Source organism: Alligator mississippiensis, chromosome 8 (genome assembly GCF_030867095.1).
Source record: "Alligator mississippiensis isolate rAllMis1 chromosome 8, rAllMis1, whole genome shotgun sequence".
Classification (NCBI taxonomy): Eukaryota; Metazoa; Chordata; order Crocodylia; family Alligatoridae; genus Alligator; species Alligator mississippiensis.
The window spans coordinates 75,900,154-75,920,852 of NC_081831.1; positions in this window are offsets into that span (position 1 = coordinate 75,900,154).

The window sequence follows — 20,699 nt, forward strand, 5'->3', positions numbered from 1 at the left end:
TGGGAAGGTCATTCCTGAACCTGATTGCTCCAGTGCGGTAGGGGCCAAACTTTTTGGGAGACTTTCTACAAAGTAAGTCCGCCACTCCGATCCCGTCCTGTCCCCTTCCCTCCCCTCCCCTCCCCAATCCATTGTTCTCCTCTCTCCTGCCTGCCCTGTCTGCTGCTGTTCTCCCCGCTGGATTTACTGTGTGCAGCCCTGCTCTAATGGTTAGGAGCCATTCCTTAATTTGCAGCCTAAATTTATCAATGGCCAGTTTATACCCATTTGTTCTTGTATCAACATAGCCTTTTAGCTTAAATAGTTCTTCTCCTTCTTTGCTGTACTTGTTCTCCGTAATGTACTTACAGATAGCAATCATATCTCCTATCACCTTTTATTAAGTAAGCCCAACTCTTTTAGTCTCTTCTCATGAGATAGACCATCCATGTTCCCAATCATACACACTTGGCACAAAACTAGGAAAAAGAGCAAAATGTATTCTAGCAAGTCAGACAATTGCTCTTGCTTTTAAAATATGCCTTAGTAAAAATGTTAGGTCTCACACAATACACTGTCTTATTTTCCAAATAGCCTACACTATTGAATATTAATAGTCACTCAGCAATAACAGTCCCACAGGGATGAAAACTGACTTGCACATTTTTAGCCAGGACTGCACATTTTTGAATGAAGAGAGCAAGGAATTTTCAAGCATAAAATACTGGACTTGTTTCTTCATATGTAAATAAAGGTCCTGACCTGCAAAGCTTTAGTCACACAGGGAATCCCATTAAGCAATCAAATCACTGAGGCTTTAAAAGAAGTATACCCAGAGGATGCAGACAAACAACTGCAGTTGAAATAAAAGATGCCATTTCACCCACAGTCGCTTGATTCTTGGAGCTGTTATGGAATGGGGGATGAATGCTTAGTAACCTGGAACAGACCCAAACATTCATTGTTGCAGATGTATGTCAGTGGAGTTCGACATCTACTTTGTAAGTAGCCAGATCCCAATCCTACATGCCCTATCAGCTGAGTGATTGAAGTGAGCAAGATTTGGCCTTCAATGGATATGATATTGGTTTCCAAGGAAAACTATGACCACATGCTGCTCTCATTTAGTAACATTTTCTTTTGCATAGGTATAAACAAGGAAACAAGGACAGAGCATAGAATACATTCCAATATTTTAGGCACCCATGTCCCCAGCACTGATAGTGGACCTTATATAAAGTGAAAGAACATTCTTGCTAAAAAAAAAAAAGAAGAAAGAAAAGAAAAAAGAAGAAAAAGGAGCATCAAGGTGACAAGAAGGTTTTTAATACAAAGCTACCACGAAGCAAAGTATGACCACGGGCAATTGCAGCACATGCTTCTGTAGGGAGATCTTACAAAAGTCATGGAATCATAGAGAAGTTGGGTTGGAAGAGACCTCCTGAGGTCATCTAGTCCAAACCCCTGCCTGAGGCAGGATCTAATCTAACCATAATCTAAACTCTGTGTAAGACTACTATCAACTCTGATACAACATAGACCTAACACCCTAACCTGCTACAGGTAAAGGAGGGGAATCATGGCAGCCAACATCCTGCTTCCATTCAATGTTGTCAATATATGCTCAAGACGTCCCAGGTAGAGGCCGCCACTACAGAGGAAGGTAACTGCCACCCCCAGTCTGTGCTAATCTGACCATGGGATAAAATTCCTTCCTGATCCCAAATATGACAGTTAGTCTGACTCTGAGTGGAAGGGCCAGACCCTCTAGCCTGGAAACTCCAGCTTTGCTCCTAGCTGGAGAATTGGCACACCCCTGTCAGAGTCCCCAGCCTTGGCTGTAGCCAACACGCAAGCCATGAATGCAAGAACAAGCTGTCATACAATAGCTGGCCATTTCCTAATTGCCTGACTTCAGAGGCAATTAGAGCACTAGTTCAATGATGAACTATGCTTGAGCCTGTAAACTCTTGTGCACATGTGTAATCCCAGTGAACAAGTGTTTTGCAGGATTCGAACCACAGAAGGAAGAGCAATCTGCTGCATTTATCATACTATTGCTTACTGATTTAAGATGTACATGCCACTGGCCTATGTTTTAGAGTGGGGGCTATTCAGCAGTCACCACTAGATTTCTTAAGTTTTATATTTGTCAGATTTCAGCATTTATTTATCTCACTGTTTTTTTGAATATTTAAGCTAAACAATGTTTTCAGGTAGTTGAAACATTTGGGAACACTAAAATCAACAAAATATATATTTTCATCTAAAAAAACCTTTGGCGCAAAGTGATGGTTTTTTAAGTGGTTTGGGTTTTTTTTTTTCCAATGCTTTTGGCAATTGTTATTAGTGAGGGCTTAAAAAAATTCTCCAACACAAAAGTTGGCAGTTGATCCAGAATAAATTACCGGGGCCCTATCATCTACTTTCCTTAGGGAGCACTGAAAAGTCTTGGTAACAATATCACAATCCTTTTGGCAAGTAAAAACAAAGAGGGGGGGCAGGCGGGTGGATTCAGGAAAAAAAACATACAAGGCTTCTGTCCAAAGAGAGCCCTGGAGCCATTATAACACCAACAAGTACCCTGCTCCAAGGCTTCCCTTGACTGCTGACATAAAGGGCATCGAAGCATTCTGTTTTACTGTAGATGCCATGGTATCTCCCTGGTGTGAATTAGCAGGAGTTTGGTGACATTTCAGTGACCCACAGTAAAAAATCACTTCCAGGTTTTTTTCCAGTTAAAAGCAATTTTCCACTCTAGTGAAATATTCATTATAATTAAGGTTTTCTGTTTCATCCCATAAATAGCTACAAGTCAAGCTTATCCTGGACTTAGGCAAGGGGAACTGTCTGATGGACAGAAAAGGATGGGGCTGGATGTCGGGATCCAGAATTGCATTCCTGGTTCTGCTACTGTTATATTTTTATGACCTTTGGTAAGTCATAAAGGGCTTTGGGCATCTAACTCTAAAATTTAGATGTTGAAAACCCATGGCACTCAACTTCCACCTATCTCAGGAGGTAGCTAAATTCACTATGTGTATAAGGGCCCTGACACATGTTCATTTAAAAGGCACTATGGGATCTGATCCCTGATCACAACCATTGCAATTGATTCCAACCCCTGTGTGGCAGAAGACACAATTTTGGGAATCAGGAATTAGATCCCAATTGAGTCCTTTTTACTTGATCATGATCCCAGGCTCCCCCAGCACTGGTACGTTAAAAGCCAAGTGCCCATAGCCCAGCATGAGCCAGGGCTAATTGTCAGTCGCAGCCCTGGGACCACAATGAGGCTTGTTCAGGACCCTAGGTTGTTTGGGGTCTGGGCCAGGGCTGGGGTTGGGAATACATGGTACACATTCAAGTGAAGGCCCCATACAACCCATCCATAAAAATGTTATATGTGGAATATTGTTATGGTTGGTTTGCCATTTTATGGCTCCTTTTATTGGATGCACATGTAGCACCATTGCCATTTATGCCATAATTAACAGATTCATTGTGACATAAATGTAATGTGTAGAGGGGTGCTAAGTATCAACCAGTAAAGTCCCCTAGGCACCTACATTCCTGTACTGGATATGCAGAACTACTTTAATTGTGACTGCACTGAAAATCCTGGTTCTTAAATCCCACTGGCCCTTCCTTCACCTGTTTTATCTGGGGGTCTGACCCAGGATTCCTTCTCAAAGCAGATCTTGCAGATCGGAGTTTTGCACAAACTATAGCTACAGGAAAAGATGGTATTCTCTCTTTTACCTAATAGCCCACTGTGTAAAGCACTCCACTGGGTGTGATGGAGCAGAGTTGAACTGAGATCCTGCCTGTGGTGACTACCCACAACACAGAGCTATAAAGTGTTGTATATGAATGACTCAATATTTGCTGTCAAAGCTGCTCTGCTTCATATAAATAAATATTTATTGGTGCAAGGAACTCTCCCATTCCAAGTGTCCTGATCACCAGAGTCAGTTATTTCCCAAGTGTAGCACTTTGCATTGCCTTTATTGAATTTAATCTTTTTGATGAAGCTTGTGTCATGCCTTCAGTACATAGTCTAACAGTTTGGGCTTTTTTGTATGATATAATAAAAAAGTAGTTTTTAAGTACATGATCCAACCTAGCAGATAAAATAGATCATATAACTTGGAGAGTTTTCAGCCTTTCATTTTTCTATGTTACTGAATTAGCAGTCTCCCAACTAGCAGAAATACACCTGTGAAAAGGTGATTTCTAATCTTTGTCAATGTTTCAGTAACTACCTGACATCTATTCAAAACCAAATTTTAACAGTAGAGAAAAGGCATTGCACACCACCTCAGGACCACTTTGTTGTTTCAGACATTGCACAGCAAAGGTGACAGATACAAACAGTTGGTAGATTCATTTGCACTAGGTGGTGACCAGCATGGCTGAACGTTGGCTGCTACTCCCTTGGTGCCATTTCCTGTTGAGAAACGGTTCCTCTCCTGCATGTTTTGCTGTACTTGTCCTCATAGTTTTGTAGGCAAATGCTTTTTAAGGACAACAGTTAGATTCCTATGATATCACAAGGGCATGTATTCTTGGCATATTTTGGATAACTGCCATTGATTAGGAAGTACTCCAATTCTGCAGGATTTTAGATGCATGCTGGGTGTGTCTACATGTGCATATATACCAGCTTAAATTTACTGCGCAGTAAGTTACTGTGCAGTAAGCAGGAAAAGGCCAGCATCTACATGTGCAGGCATTAAAGTGTGTTAATGCTGTGTGTGGACTGACTTAGGACAAGTCAGTTCACATACACAGTGTTACTGCACAGTAAGGCATCTACATGTGCATTACTACACACTAACTAATTGGGCATAAATTGGATACCTGCATGATGCACTTATCAAATTTACACTCAAGTCAGCATAAGTTGCCATATTTACTATGCAGTCTGGGCATGCACGTGTAGATGCGTGCCCGTATTGCACAGTAGTTTTAGTTACTGTGCAGTAAATGTGCATGAGTAGACGTGACCACTGCTGTGCTTCCAGTGGGCTGACTTGTTCTCCCAGTAAGGTCAAGAAGTGATTAACATAACACACCAAGTAAGAAAGCTAACCTCTTCTTATTTAATGGAAGAGTGTTGTTTATGTAGTTACAAAAGACCTAAGCCACACAGCCCTAAACCCCACACCCCAGACTCTAGAACTAGGTGGCATTGCCCTTTGTTTTTAGCTATCTCCTGGCTTTAGGGATGTTGTGGTTCCTTCATAGTGTCATTACTTTGTAGCTAACAGGAGAGGACCAGCATCTAGTTCTCATTACTCAAAGTTCACCTACAAGATCAAACTTTACTCCTGCACAAACTGCTTTGCTGCAGAGCTGGGATCAAGAATGAAACTTTGATTCACTTCAGAGCATGGGTAATTCCACAGAAGAGAATCTTCCGCACCTACTGGACTCCTGCCTGCATGTATACTGTCAGCACTGCCAATAATAATTCCTGTTAGCATTGTAAATCTGCCTCCGGCACTCCACTGCATTTGTCTTGGGGATACCTGATAATTAAAGCTTTTGGGAAAATGTCAATACCTGAATACAAATGATCTTAAGCACACTGCACAAGACCTCCTCCCCCAGCCTCTCTTTTTGTTATAGGCCATTTGTGACCTATAATCTGATTCAAAAGAGAGAAGCGCTGATAAAGTCGGTAAGTATTTTGAAATTTTCCCTTGGCCAAAATGTTAATTCTTATGTAGTGAAATAAAATGGTATACTTCACCAATCTGCAGGCTGAAGGGTTGGGAGGAAGCAAGGAAACTATATTTTAAAATGTCACTGAGACCCAGATCCAGCAAAGCATTTACACCAACAGTTTAATTTTAAGGATGCAAGTTTTACTGACTCCAATGAGACTGCCTAATTGCTTGAAGTTTAACATATGTTGGAGGACTGTGCTGAATCAGGGCAGAGATTACACACATTCAGAAGGCTGACCCGGAGTAGAAAAAATCTTGTTTATTTTAGGGCCTTGTAATTTTGAGCAGTCCTTGGAGCTCTGAACTCCTAGACTATTCACACATTAACACCATAAAATGGTTTTAAGCACCCAGTGGCATGTCTACATGTGCACTTTAATGTGCAGTAGCCTATTCTACTGTTCATTAAAGCAGTGCATAAAAAACCTTGCTAACTTGCTAATGTGCAGTAGAATAGTCTACTGTGCATTGTCATTAAAAAAGCATGAGCTTGTGCTACTGCACATTAGCGCAGCCTAATATACATTAGTTTATTATCTGAGGTACTACAGTTAATGTGTATTAGTAAAAGTAAATTAATGCAAGTATAAAGTTACACCACTCCAGGGCAGGATTATCTCTGCTCTGCACTACTCAGATCCTATTCCATTAAGGTGGGCCACTCCCCATAGATGTGCCACCCAAATTGAAGTCCTCCAGTATCCCAGGATGTCTCACACCCCCATGCATAGAGCAGCAATAGAAGTCTGTCCTGGCTCACCAACCCTGTAGCAGCAACTCACAACTATAGCTCCTAGCCCTACCCCTGCTCACCAGGTCTCTAGTGGCATGTCATAGCTGTGCAGGTGGGGGATGGTCAGAGAAGATTTCTAGATCAAGGGTGTGACTGCTCCAAACTCGAGTTAGCAGTAATGCTCATCAACATTTGTGTGGCTCACAATGTAAGGTGTAACAAGGCCCCTAGGCTGCCTTGGTGGAGGTGGTGGGGAGGGGCACGTTTTAATTAGAGCAGCTCCTGGAGAGCCACTCTAATTAAAACACTTCATCATCATGTGTATTAAGCCACTCCCCACATTTTAAAATGGCTGTGGGACACTTTAGCTAAAGCTCATTTGATGAAGTTTATTTAAAGCATCCCCATAGCCATTTTGAAACATGGGGAGGCTTAATACACGTGGCAATGAGGCAATACTGGAGTATTCTAATTAGAATGTGAACCATCATGTCTATACGTAAGGCCTGGTTTAAATTGCAGACCCAGCTCACTAATACTGTGGCCTGATCACAGCAGGGGTCACCATTTTTGCACCCAGATCATGGCACTCCTCCCCACACCCCTGATTGGCCAAGGGGGCAGGTTGAGGTCCAGGTTTAACTGCAGCAGCAGAGACCTTGCTCCCAAAGCCTCTGATTGCTGCTGAAAAGCCCATGTATGCCCCCTCTCCCCCCCTCACCTCGCTGGGGCTGCCTTGGCAGATGACTCTGGTGCTGGGTACAGGAGGGGCTGTTTGCTCCTCCAGGCAAAAAAAATGGGGCATGGGGGTAGGAGGCACCTGGGGACTGCCTTGTCAGATGCTCCTGGCACTGGGTAGGGGAGGGACTGTTTGCTTTTTCATGTGGAGCCCTTAACCTGCCCCCTGGGCATGAAAACTGGCCCCTGCCTTGATCGGGCCACAATATTAGTGAGCTGGGCCCACAATTTGGAGCACTAGTATTTCATAGAAAGCTGTGTTTTCTCCTCTTGGCCCCTAACTCCCAGTGTCCTACTTTTCTCACCCAGAAGAGCCCCTTTCCAACCCAGTGCCAGGGCCATCTGTCAAGGCAGACCCCAGGCACCTGCACGCTCTAGTTTTCCACCTGGAGGACCTGCAAACAGCCCTTCCCCTACCCATCCCCAAGCTCTGTTTTTTCCCTGTTCCTTTTGTGACCCTTTCCCTTCTCCCCTGGGCTGCTAGGCTTTTGCCGGTGCCTGGGGAATGGGAACTTCCTAGCAAGCAGCCATATCATGGCATTTTGTTACAAATAGCATTTTTCATGAAAATCACTTAATTTTGTGATTTTTACAAAAAATGCAAAATCCTGATTTAAATCAGGTCCTATCTATAGGGAGCCTAGTTACAAGGTGAGGTTTTAAAATTATGCCTGGCCTTGTGTAGAAACCTGGTTAGCTCAGCATTCTCCTTGGATCGCACACTGTGGCTTGTTTGCATCTCATACGCTCCTTATACTGTTGCTACCTGGAACAATGTTCTTTGTCTGGCCAGCTGTAAGCAGCACCACTGGAGGTAGATCTATGATGGAGGAGGAAGGGGAGAGTAGGGGGGAGAAAAATCGGTTGCCCACTGGCAATTTTCTCTAAAAAATGTGCTCACAGATGGTTTTGGACGTATTTATAAAAAATGTCAGAACTAAATAGTACACGTGCCCCGAAAACCTGGTACATAATTTAGATAATATATTTCAGGGTCCACGGCTGAGGTCCTGCTGTCCCCATTACACAGCCACTGCATCTTTCATTATACTATGTGTATATAACTTGGCACTCAACACTAGCAGTCAGATGCATGTCCTGTCAAATAACATTAGATGGATCAGATGAAGATATGGGCCAGAAGTGACATCCTACTCATTGAATTGAAGGACATGTCAGACACAATTTCCTCCCCACGTCAAGTTGAGTCATTTTGCCCCACTGTCTGGCATGTGATATATGTCAAGTGCAGTGGTTCCTGCTTCATGCACAACATCTGTTTAGAGTTCGCTGGTTAGTTGAGCAAGTCACCACAGTCATAAGTACAAGACAGCTGGCAGGGATGATATATATAATTGAAATCTGCTACCAAATGGGAGGGAAAACAAATGTGGGAAGTACTGTATAAGATGCATCAAGAGCTAACGCTATCCATGTATTACAGCTCATTTGAGCTCTTGGTACTGAGAGGTGTTACTTGATATAGGCTGTCCCAAATATGTTGCATCTCAGGTATGATATTTGTTAGTTGTGCCACTGGCCTTGTAGGAACATGTATGAAGGTTTACATGACACTGGCATAATACATATATGCCGAGAAACATGGATGTGAACACTGATCATAAGAGCATGAGTAAATCCTGGGAGAAATGGTCTAATTTAATCCAATGACTCAGATCCTTCACTGCTGGATTTTGAAGCAATACCTTTGAAGAACCACATTCATGAAGATATTGAATGAAGCATCATTCCCCTGCATGTTGTACCAGTCCTGCTAGAAAGGGGGATATTGATAACTTCAAAAAATGCCAGGACAATAGTGTGCACATTGTGGGAAGGGGAAAATAAGGCAGAGTTACTGAAGGCAACACAGTCTGTTAAAATCCCTTGTGTCAGTGGAGACTGGGACTTCCTCAACTGGTCTACTTAAGGTAGAGCTAAGAAGGGGAAGTTCCTAGCAACATGCAAGGGGACAAGTGGTTCTATAGGGGCAAAAATCTTCCATCACATTGGGACAGATCCTTGCTGTTGTCAATTGGCATAGTTTATCAACCTCAATGACTAACTAGATGCCCATGTTACAGCCTTATTGGACATTTATTTTTAGGTCATGATTTTGTGCACAGAAGCTTTCTGTTTACATGGCTGCATTTCTTTATGGACAGTACATCTGCACCATGTGTTGATCATAGTAGCCAGGACCCAAATCACCTAGAGCTTCAGAGATTAAAACAGTTATTCTGTCTCTATGCTCTATTCCAGCATCTGAGATCTGCCATGAAGAAAACCCTGTTTTCCCACCCTGGAATTTGTTCCCCTATTGGTTTGACAGAGTCTGAATCTACCCACTTGTTGGGGATGCTAAAAGATGCATGTGATTCCTGTGGAAGCAGACTGTAAAGATAGATTCTCTACGGTGCTTCCTATGCCTGAGGAAGGGTGTTTGTGCCTGAAAGCTTGCAAAGAACTTTTTCCATCTATTTAGTTGGTGTAATGAAATATATCGCAGCTACCCAAAGAACCTTGCCTGCCTAGATTCTCCATGACAAGGTTCTTTTCAGCCTAACATGATGTCACTTCAGTTCAATGTGAATTTGTCCAGAGACAAAGTGCCAGAACACTGGCATCAAAAAATGACGGGCATATTTAATATCATACTTACTTGAATATAAGATGACCCCCCCCAACAATTCGATTCTATATATGGAAAATGTATAAATTTGTTATAGTTTCCCATATATTGAATCTAATTATTGAAGGTTTGCCTTGAATTTGTCACCCTCCCACTGCTACACCAGGCAAAATAAATGTTGGGGGGGAGAAGAGATCAGATGGCTTCCTTGTTCACTGACTCGCCAATTTCTTCCCCTTGCAGTCCTTTCTCTCACCTTTACAGTCAGACTTTGATCTCCCTGGGCACATAGAAGTGAAAGGAAATCTGGAAATAATAACTTGGAAATAAACATGCCTGTAGCAATTTACATGTATGAAAATTACTATGGGTACCCATAATTTTAGTTAATCTAGAATTGATGCATTGCACTTTTTTTTAAACTGCTGCAAGTTGTAGCACAGGTACTCCATAAACACACTTTTAAGTAGCACATGTATACCTAATTATATACAAACAGTGCATGATATTATTAGTCTATAGTGAAAATGCTCATAATTTATCATACTGTTCATTGGGCTGGGCCTCAGCAGAATCAACAGCATTTCAAGCCATGGTAACCCCACAGCTCAGCACTGCTCAGTATATGTGTGCACTCCAGTTACCCTTCACAAAGTACCCATGTGTTAATTATGACTGGAACCACATGTTCTTGTCAAGTCCTGGGATTCTCCAAAAAAATTATATGTAAGTGAGGGGCAGGGCAACCTGGTCTGGGTTCACCTTATGGAGGACATGGCCACGCTAATCATATGCAACAGGCTAAGAGAGGGGCAACAGAGGGATTCTGGGTGAACTGTTTGCGGCTACATTTGATTATGCTTGCCAGACATTTAAGGCTGGTGATGAAACAGGAATCATTGGAAATGGAAAAGAAAGGTACAGCTCAGCTATGGGTCTGAAGAGGAAGCCAACGTATTTAGTGTAGTAGCTCACCATGACTTGTTAAAGAATTAGTGCTGAGGGGGACCAAGAGCATTGGGGATAGTTACTACCATATATCTTATTCAAATGGGCTGTATTGAGTGTTGGAGCCTATGAGATCTAGCCAAGGTGTGATTGTTGGTAGTTGAAATTTTTTTTCTTGTGGTTTGGGAGATACCAATCAGGTGCTTTTCAACATGGATGGTTTTGCTGACCTGGAATGTGGGTTTGAGGGGGAAAATGCTTGTATTTAAGTAAATATAGTAAATCCAAAAGCAAATCATCATTGACTCCAAGATGAACATGGGCCGACAATGCGAGGTCACGGTTGGCAGGGCTAACCGGACCTTATCGTGTATCCACAGGTGCATCTCAAGTAGGTCCAAGGAGGTGATCCTCCCTCTCTATGTGACACTGGTCAGGCCACAGCTGGAGTAATGTGTCTAGTTCTGGGCACCCCACTTCAAGAGGGATGTGGACAACATTGAGAGGGTCCAGAGGAGGGCCACCCGCATGATATGGGGACAGCAGGGCAGACCCTACAATGAGAGGCTATGGGACCTGAACCTGTTCAGCCTTCACAAGAGAAGGCTGAGAGGGAACCTGGTGACCATCTATAAACTCACTAGGGGGGACCAGAAGGGTTTGGGGGAGACCTTGTTTCCCCTAGCGCCCCCCGGGATAACAAGGAATAACGGCCACAAGTTGTAGGAGAGTAGGTTTAGATTAGACATCTGCAAGAACTACTTCACAGTCAGGGCAGCTAGGATCTGGAACCAACTTCCAATGGAAGTGGTGCTGGCTCCTACCCTGGGGGTCTTTAAGAAGCAGCTTGATGCCTACCTGACTGGGGTCATTTGAGCCCAGTTTTCTTCCTGCCCAGGCAGGGGGTCGGACCTGAAGATCTACAAGGTCCCTTCTGACCCTACTTCTATGATTCTATGATTGTATGAAATAATTATTTGAGCAACCTGAAATAAAGAACATTGATAAATAAATCAAACAGCATTTTTCATCTTGGTTCCCTTTATGAAACACATTATTAAGATGAGTGAAAGTATATGCTAACTCAGGAGCTGCTCCGAGGGTTTAATCTAAGCTTTTAACCTGCGTCAGCAGCATATGGCATCCAAGGGAATGATATAATCACTCAACATCTTACAAAGCTGTACGGACACTGGCAGTTGAAGTCTGTGGTCCCGACTCTGGTCTTGCTCACACCACTTTTACATTGATGTTTGATTTCATAGAAGATGCTCAGGATGTAGCCCACTGTAAGTGAGATTAGAATCATGCCATCAGGCTCCCCACCCTCCCTTACTTGGGGCACCTGTAGATTTCACTCAGAGGTCTGCTAGGGCAAAAGGGTGAATAAAGCCCTTTGGGCTAAATCCTGGGGAATAAATCTCTGTCATTTGAGAGCTGAGGTAAAATAATGAAACGTCTTCTGGGAATTAGTGCGAAAAAAAAGCAGAAGTAATGCTGAAAACAAAAATAAAATGGTAAAATGTAATTTGTGTGTTTTAATATCATTGTCTCTTTATAATTTAAAAGATACCATATAAAATAAATATGACAAAGGGATAAATGCATCCAGTGTAATTAGCATGAAAATTACACCTCATTTGTCTCCTGCATATTACACAGTCTGGATTATAAATGGCATGTACAAACATTAGAAATTGAAATATCTCCAAATATTAAATTCTTTTAAGATGGTGCCATGGGGGCTTTAATGTCTTCGTTTATTCCTGACTCTAATTTATTCTCCTTGTGTTGTCAGCAATAACCCGTCTACAGAATGTGCTTTCTATCCCTGATCTGAGGTCTGCCAATTCCTAGTGTACTGTCTACTGTGATAGCTAGTATAGGATGACAGTTTTATACCGAATGGAAATAAGGACATGTTCCCTTATCATAGTGTTCCCAGATAGCCACGGAGATATAGCTCCCATTATTTTACTTTATGGAGTGCCCAGTGAAGATTCATGTTAATACACTGAAAATCATAATAGCTCAAAGACACTTTTATGACTTCTGTTGGAGTTATACAATGACTGTGGTGAACTGTAAAAGGGTTTTGTATACCAGATGGTATTCACTTACATGATGTGTGGTTTCTCTCCCCACCCTCCTGGAGAATGATGCCCACTGCCTAGACTACCTCTAGGCTACTTGTTTGCTAATCATGACACATATTAATGAACAAATTAGTTGCACATTTTAAGAAACATCCATACAAGCAGCAGGAAGGATTAGTGACAAGCAGTTGACCGAGTGAAATTTGAATTGCATCACCTAGTTGTCTTATCTTAAAAATGCCAGGTGAAAACACTACTGTCATTGAATTCTATATATCTGAATCTCCCTTGCTGACAGAAGGTCTGATCCTGCACCCACTGTAGCTAATAAAATTAATACAATTAAACCCACTGTTTACAATGGAAGCTGAACCATACCACTTTGCCAGAAGTCCTCTTCAAAGTATCTTCCTACTCAATACAAGGCTGTATTTTGGAAGGGAACAGTTTTTTGAGTTACATTTAGGCTTCCATTGAGAATTTGTCCTATTGGCTAATGCAGGGATATTTTTTAGCCTAAACTGTTTTCCAATGGAAAATATGGTTGACAATTTCTTGCAGGGCATCTGCTTCCAATGGGACGTTGTGACTTTTCTTACAAGCAAGATCAATGCAGGCAAACTCCTTCCATTCCTAAACACCAGCTCCCTACCCATCCTACACCTCCAATACTCTTCAAGGCCAGGGGAATTCCTTGATGCAGCATTAGCAAGGGAAGACTGTTGCATCATGGGAGATATAGTCTAGTTCTGAGTCCAGACCAGGCAAGATTGAGGCATGAAAAGCATTCAGTGAGACACCTCAGTTATATTTCCAAATAGATTTTTTTTAAATTCAGAGAAATGTTTTCATTTTTCTTTCAATAATTAGATTTATTTGGGGGGGAAGGATAGAATTTCCAAAAAGCTCTACTTGTGTCCATTGTTCTCTTGCTAAATTGGTTGGTCTGTAACTATTGGGCTGTATATGGGTCTGGCTGCTATAATCTGAGTTATTTTGGGAGTTAATTTATTAGCTTATTTTCCCCAATACCAGCTTCAGCATGAATTTTTTTTAAAATAATTTTGTCTGAAAACATGTACAATGTTACAGAGGCTGTTATAATAAAAAGAGAAAAGTAGTGATGAAGGAAGTAAGGAAGTAGAAGAGGGAAGAAGGTATTTTTCCTACCCAAAGGGTGTGCCTCTATGTGCATTTACATTGACTTAAATTTATTGTGCAGTAAGCAGGAATAGGCCGGCATCTACACATGCAGGTGTTAAAGCACATTAATGCTGTGTGTAGACTGACTTGGGACTAAAGTTAGTCCCAAGTCTGTCCACACACACACACACACACACACACAATGTTACTGTGCAATAAGGCGTCTACACGTGCGTTACTGCGCAGTAACTAATCGGGCATAATTTTGATACCTGCATAATTCAGGTATCAAATTTACACTCAAGTTGGCATAAATCACAGTATTTACTTGCATGTGTAGACGTGTGCCTGCACTGTGCAGTAATTTTGGTTGCTGTGCAGTAAATCTGCATGTGTAGATGTGCCCAAATAGAAGAAGATTCATTTTTTTGCCTCATAAAAAATAAGAGATTCAAATCAAAATTAAAATTTGACAATACTAAAACTTTTTTTGGGCTAAACTATTGTGTTGAAAATTGAATATGAAAAAGAATTCAAGCAGTTCTACAAGTAAAAACAGAGTACTGATATTGAAATTCCTTATTACTGTTGGCAGATTCTCTGAAGTGTCAAAGTTTGATGAAAATGATAGTATTCTAAAATCAGTGACTGAAGCTTAAAGGATCAAGCTACAAGCACTCAAAGTTGCACATTAAAAGGCTGGGAGGTAACCAAGACATTTCTTGGAATTGTTTTTACTAAGGAACATTTTCAACTGATTAAGCTCCATAAATTGTGGTCTATGAGCTGGATTCGAGTTGCCAGGAAATCAAGAGAAAAAAGAAATTGGTATATGGAAGCTCTTTATGTGATTGTTTTAATTAACAAGTATTGTATTTAGCCTTCTCTCTATTGAATCCCAATCTCATTCGGCAAAAATCACATCTAAGCCTTAAAAATGCAGTAAGTAGAGGCTAAATCAGATAGTTAGAAGAACTTCTCACTGTTAAAATGCCTTGCTCATCATTATCAAATACCTAGGTCTCCATCCAGTTTATTAATTTTCTAGACCATTTCAAATTATCGCCAAACACATTTAGAAATTTGTAGGCAATGTGTGTTTTCCATTTCATATCTTTATATCATAAAAGGTCATCATCATAACTCAAGCCTTCTTGTGTTAGGCACGGTACAGACAGTCCTGAATTGAAGGTCTTGGGTGCCACTAGGTTTTTCTGGAATTCTGGTGAACAACAGTAAGATTAATTCTTGATTGATTGCCTATATGTGTATTATGATTAAAGAGAACAGTCTGGCCATAGGCAGCTGTTATGAGCAACTCCATTCGACGTATGCAGAGCTGGTAGCACTAATTTTGCAAGACATTATCTAGATACAGCATGTTTCCCCCTTGCCTTCCCTTTGGTGTATGTTCATAATTCCTGTTCATTTTGAAGGAAATTGGCTTCCTACGCCGAAAGGAAACTGTGCAGTATGCTGCTGAAAGCCTATGGTATGGTAACCTATGGCAAAAATAGCCTCGCCTATAGGGTAAAAACAGTCAGTTTGCATGCATGTATTTGGAGTCTCTTTATTTCTTCTGTGAAACTGTGCTATATTAGTCCATACAGTGCTGTACTTAACTCCATGGGAGCAGCGTCTGTGATACTCCGAAAGAGTTTATTGTGGCTGTGTCTACATGAGTGGTGGACTGCACAGTTGTTACTGTTGAATCATTTAGTACTTGCCTAAGCAAGTATTAAATGACTGGGCAGTAACTGGCATTACTGAGCAGTACCATCACCGCATGTTCTTTTTTTCGATGCTACTGTGCAGTAGCTCATTACTACTGTGCAGTATTGTCACCTCACAGTTAGTGCCCGGCAATGCGACTGTGCGGTAGCAATGAGCTAGTGCACACAGTAGCTCATTGTTACTGTGTAGTTGCATCTCGTGTAGATACTCCCTGTGCATATTTGCTCCTCACAGTAAGTCACTGGAGCACAAGGAAGACTACTTTGCTTGGTAGGAAAAAGTTTTCTTGAAAATCCCTCCTCAGAAACGTGGGTTACCCATTTACCTTTTTTTGCTGTTGTTAAAATTGTGACTTTTCATTGGAAAACTGGACATACCCCCAAAGTTGAATCTGTCTTTGGAAATGCTGCCACAACACCCTACTGGATCACCAAGACTACTTTCTCCCCATCCAGATCACATCTCCTATGATGCAGAACAGTGGTTCATCAAGAGGGCAGACCAAGATCCTCATTAGGAGATGTTGTCTAGTCAGGAGACCAGGCTGTAGAAAAAATGGCGCCCTCAGTATCCAAGATGTTGCATTTCAGTCAAAAATGTGGGGATTTTTGTTTTTTGTTAAACATTCAGTTTGTGGTTTTCACCCCCAAAATTCAGGTTTTCCATAAGGTTTCTTTTCTTCTGCCTTCCTAACCCCCAAACAATCCCCACCACCTAACCAAACCCCTAAGCAAACTATTTGTTAAGCAGCTCTAATGCCCAGCCCTTGGCTTACTTGCCCCCCACCACACACTCCATTTCCAGTTGTTAAATTCTGAAATTATACCATCTGTAATGCACATAGGGCAATCTTGTCCCCTGGATTAGGAACAAGTCCTGTAGCTCTGTGTTTGGGGCTCTTGTAGCTGCAAATATGAACAAAGCATGAAGGATGTCTGCCTGAAACAATAGGTCTTAAAAGTTTGAACTGTCACTTTAAGCTTAATATGGAAGATTTTGAGGATACATTGTTCATGTAGGATCCTGGATAAGACTTTATTTTTTAAACCTGAGGTAGACACACATCTATTAGATTTGCACTTGCTTATGCCTGCTGAGTTTATCCTGCAATCCTTTACTATATCTGCTAGCTACATCTTTTCTTTTTCACTGGTAATGTCATTGTGCTTCATGTACTTCTGAGGCTTGAGAAGCTGATAATAGGGCAAAAGGTACTTTAGAAATATCTAGATAGATACCAGAGTTAGAGCAGCACTTTGACTCAAATGAATATCCATTGTTCGATTTATATTCATGGGATATCTTAAGCATTTCTAGCTCACGTTGTACTCATTGTAACAGTGCTGGAAAGGAGTCACTTTCACAAAGGGAGAGAGAGCGTGCGCGCGAGAGAGAGAGCTCATTTTAAAGAAATTAGGTTAGATAATGAAATAACTGCCAGTGGTCCTTTCCTCTGAACCCTTAAAAATAAAGCTGAATGTAAAAATATTTATATGCATAGAATTTGAAAGCATTTAATGTATAATGAGCAGTGACAATATGGTGAAATATATGAAACAGATATACACATAGGCTTTTTAAAAAAAGTTCCCATGCAGAAGAACAAGGCATTCATTCATCCAAAGGGTAAGTCGGCTGAAGCATCCTTTATACATAAAAATAGCTAGTTGTACATTGTGCCCAAGACGACAGATTTAGGAAGAGCATTTGCAGACTTACTGTAGAAGGCTCCATTTCTAATAAGTCACAGAAAAGTTTGTTTTTAAAGGGAAAAAAACCGAACTAAAAGTGGTATAACCAATAATTAGCTCTTTTCAACTTAACACTCCCAGTGAGTAGGGACCTACCCAAACTGCAGTGAGACAAAAGGTTTTTCACAGTCTGCTCACAGTGGACAGAAGTGATTTTGCAGGTATATCGCAGCAGCTGTGCCCCTTGGCGCTGATTGGCAGAGAGACCTGGAGGGGAGGAGGGACAAGGGGGCATTTGCCATCTTGCCCACTGCCCTGCATGCCGCCCTGCCAGCTGGAAGAGGGAAGCTGCCCCAGAGAGTCCCATGCCTGCTCTCACACTCATGAACATAGATGTTTGTGCTCATCACCTTAGCTAACTACGTGGGCTCCATCCACCCCAACACCCATGCCCATGCCTCGCAGATGTTTCCAATCACCATTTCAGTGGGCACTTCACCCCAAACCAACAGGTCAGCTCAGACCTCCACCCCCTTGTTGCGACCTCAGTCTTCCTGGTCTCTGTCCCTCTGCTCTAGCTAGTCCCTTTAGCCTAGACCCACTGCATCAGGCCAGTCCTTGTCTTACCTTCTTGCGCTCTTGTCTTTTCCCACCTCAGGATGTGGGCCCTTGGTCCATATCTTGGCCCAGCTCCAAGCTGCAGACTCTCTAAGCCTGTTTCTGCCCCACTTAGGCTCTTAGCTCTGCTCCTCCTGAGCTGTGGGCTCTCTAGCCCTGTTTCTGCCCCTCACAGGCAATGCTGGGCTTCCTGGCCCTGCCTTTGCCTGGACCCTGACCCCTGGCAGGGCTCAAGGCAGCTACATGGCCCTCAGGCTTTAATAAGACCTCCAGAAACCGCCACCCTTTCTAGTCCCACCCAAACCACCAGTAGTCAACTGTAACAAAGAAAACAAGCACACTGGCTGTAACATAAATGTAACCCGCTCTAGATATAGCAAATGCCAACAATAGCTTGCTATCTTGCAGCAAGGCTACTTCTTACCTGGGCTGTGTTCCTCCATAAGGCACCAGTATTCTGCTGGCAGCCCTTAGAGCAGCACTAAAGTCAGCCCCTACCATCTTCCTAGCCAGAAACTCTTCATCCAGTGGCTTGCATGACTTGGCTCAGGTCCAGGCTTATATGGCATTCAAGCCCTGCCCACACTCAGTCAAGTGACTTATCAACTAGCCTAACTGGAAGGCTGTTTATTAAGCCCAGGCTTGCGGGCTACTTTTGCAAAACTCTTCCCTTAATGGGCCCATGCTGCTTTTCTGTAATTGGATATGGATCCCATGTTATAACAGGCCATACTCCGGACAGCAAATGGAGAATCTTCTATATCACCTCATGTTGGGCTCATTGAGTTTAACAAGAGGACTTCTTTAACTCATGGGAGTAAACGCTCACTAACATAAACCATTGTTTCACAATGCAGCTCTTGTTCTGGCCTTAGGCTATTGTGGGATTATCCCCCATTATCTAGTCCAAGTAACCTCATTTCCCTGTGATATCCCATACTTCAAAGAAATGGTGGCCAACCTGTTTCGGCAAGCGTGCTACAAGTTAAGCTCTGTCCCCCTCCTGAGTGCCACTCTAATACTTACAGGGGTGTAGGTTGTAGAGTGTTGGTCACTCTAATAGTTACCCCCCTAGTTGGTCACTCTAATACTTACCCTCCCAGAGGCATAACTAGGGCACCAGTATGAGAGGGGAGGCTTCAGCCTCTAACCACATGGAGAGAAGAGTTTGTGCTCATCACCTTAGCTAACTGTGGGCTCCATCCACTTCAACACCCACATCCATGCCTCGCAGATGTTTTCAGCCACCATTTCAGAGAAAGATGTGACCACCAAGAGCTAGGGTAACCCTTCCCTGACCCTACAACTCACCACAGTTGGAAAATCTAACCCACAATTACCAAGAGCACAATTAAAATTGAAGAGAACAAAGCAGTGACATGAAACCAAATCAGTTTTTGCCCGGTGCCATCACATAAATGAAAACACGATTGCTATTATGGAACTTTGTTTCTGTGGTCCAATAACAGTTCCAAAAGAAACAACCTGATCACATTTTGAGAACCAGAAAAGGTAATACTGTGTTCCTTACTTTGTCCTAGTCCCTTCCTTTTTAACCTGAACTCTCCCTCTTTTTTAGTACAGTTAGGGTGAATTCCCACTCTTACAGGCTACAATTTTTATCCCCTCCACTTGCTTTGACTATTGTATCTCTCCATTAAAAATGGAAAAAAAATAGATAGTCATTTACAAGTGTTCTGTTTCAGCCTTGCTTCTGGTCAAATTTTACATAGAAATCTAAATACAGTGAGTCACGTGCTTGATGTGATCCTATAAATATGCTGCAGCACTCCCACTGAAACCAGTCACAGCGTTCTCTGATAAAAACATGTGTGCAGTGTGTGGTTGTTAAAACATTTGAGGCAGGAAGATACCGATTTTGAGGAAACTTTCATCAGGAGAGGTTTCTCAGGAGTTAGTGCATAGTAAACAAAAGGTAAACTCTGCTCGTAAGCCTCAAGACTGTCCACATGGGAGTGCATGTCGAGTATCTAGAACGCTATGAAGTCCCACCCTGGTTTGATGGTGAGTAACTCCTCCATAAAGGCAAATCCTATCAGCAGTTCTAGGAGATTTGCTTTAGGTATGGCCAGTCTAGTGCTTCAATAGTATTATTAGAGTGATAACTCAACGTGTTCTGCTTCATTAATGAATATTTTCCTTCTGCTTCGAAAGGGCTGGTATGCTAACTTAACAATCCTACCTTTCATACCCATCAATCAAGGTTATTTGTAAATTTCATCCTCCAGGAAGGAAACGGTTTGAGGGACTATGCATATAAACCCGTTTTTAATTGCATCTCCAATTTTTTATGGCTGTGGAGTTTATTGCAGTATATAAACACCAGGTACAGGATGATACTTTGAATCCAATCACTGTGACAGGAGTCAAATACAACAATATATGCATTTAGATTGTAGCCTAGAGTATAGAACAAAATTCTCCATCTACTTTATAAGAACACATTTCAAAGAGACAATTACTCAGATATTTGAAGTTCTAATTCACCTGGATGTTTTTGTTTCTAGTAAATTGGATGGGGAAGCTGACAGCTTTGACAATTATTTGTAATAGGGGTAGCTGTGCAGTGCATAAGCAGCCCCAATAATTAAGCATGATGCTTCAAAATGTTTCAGCAACAATAAAGGAAAT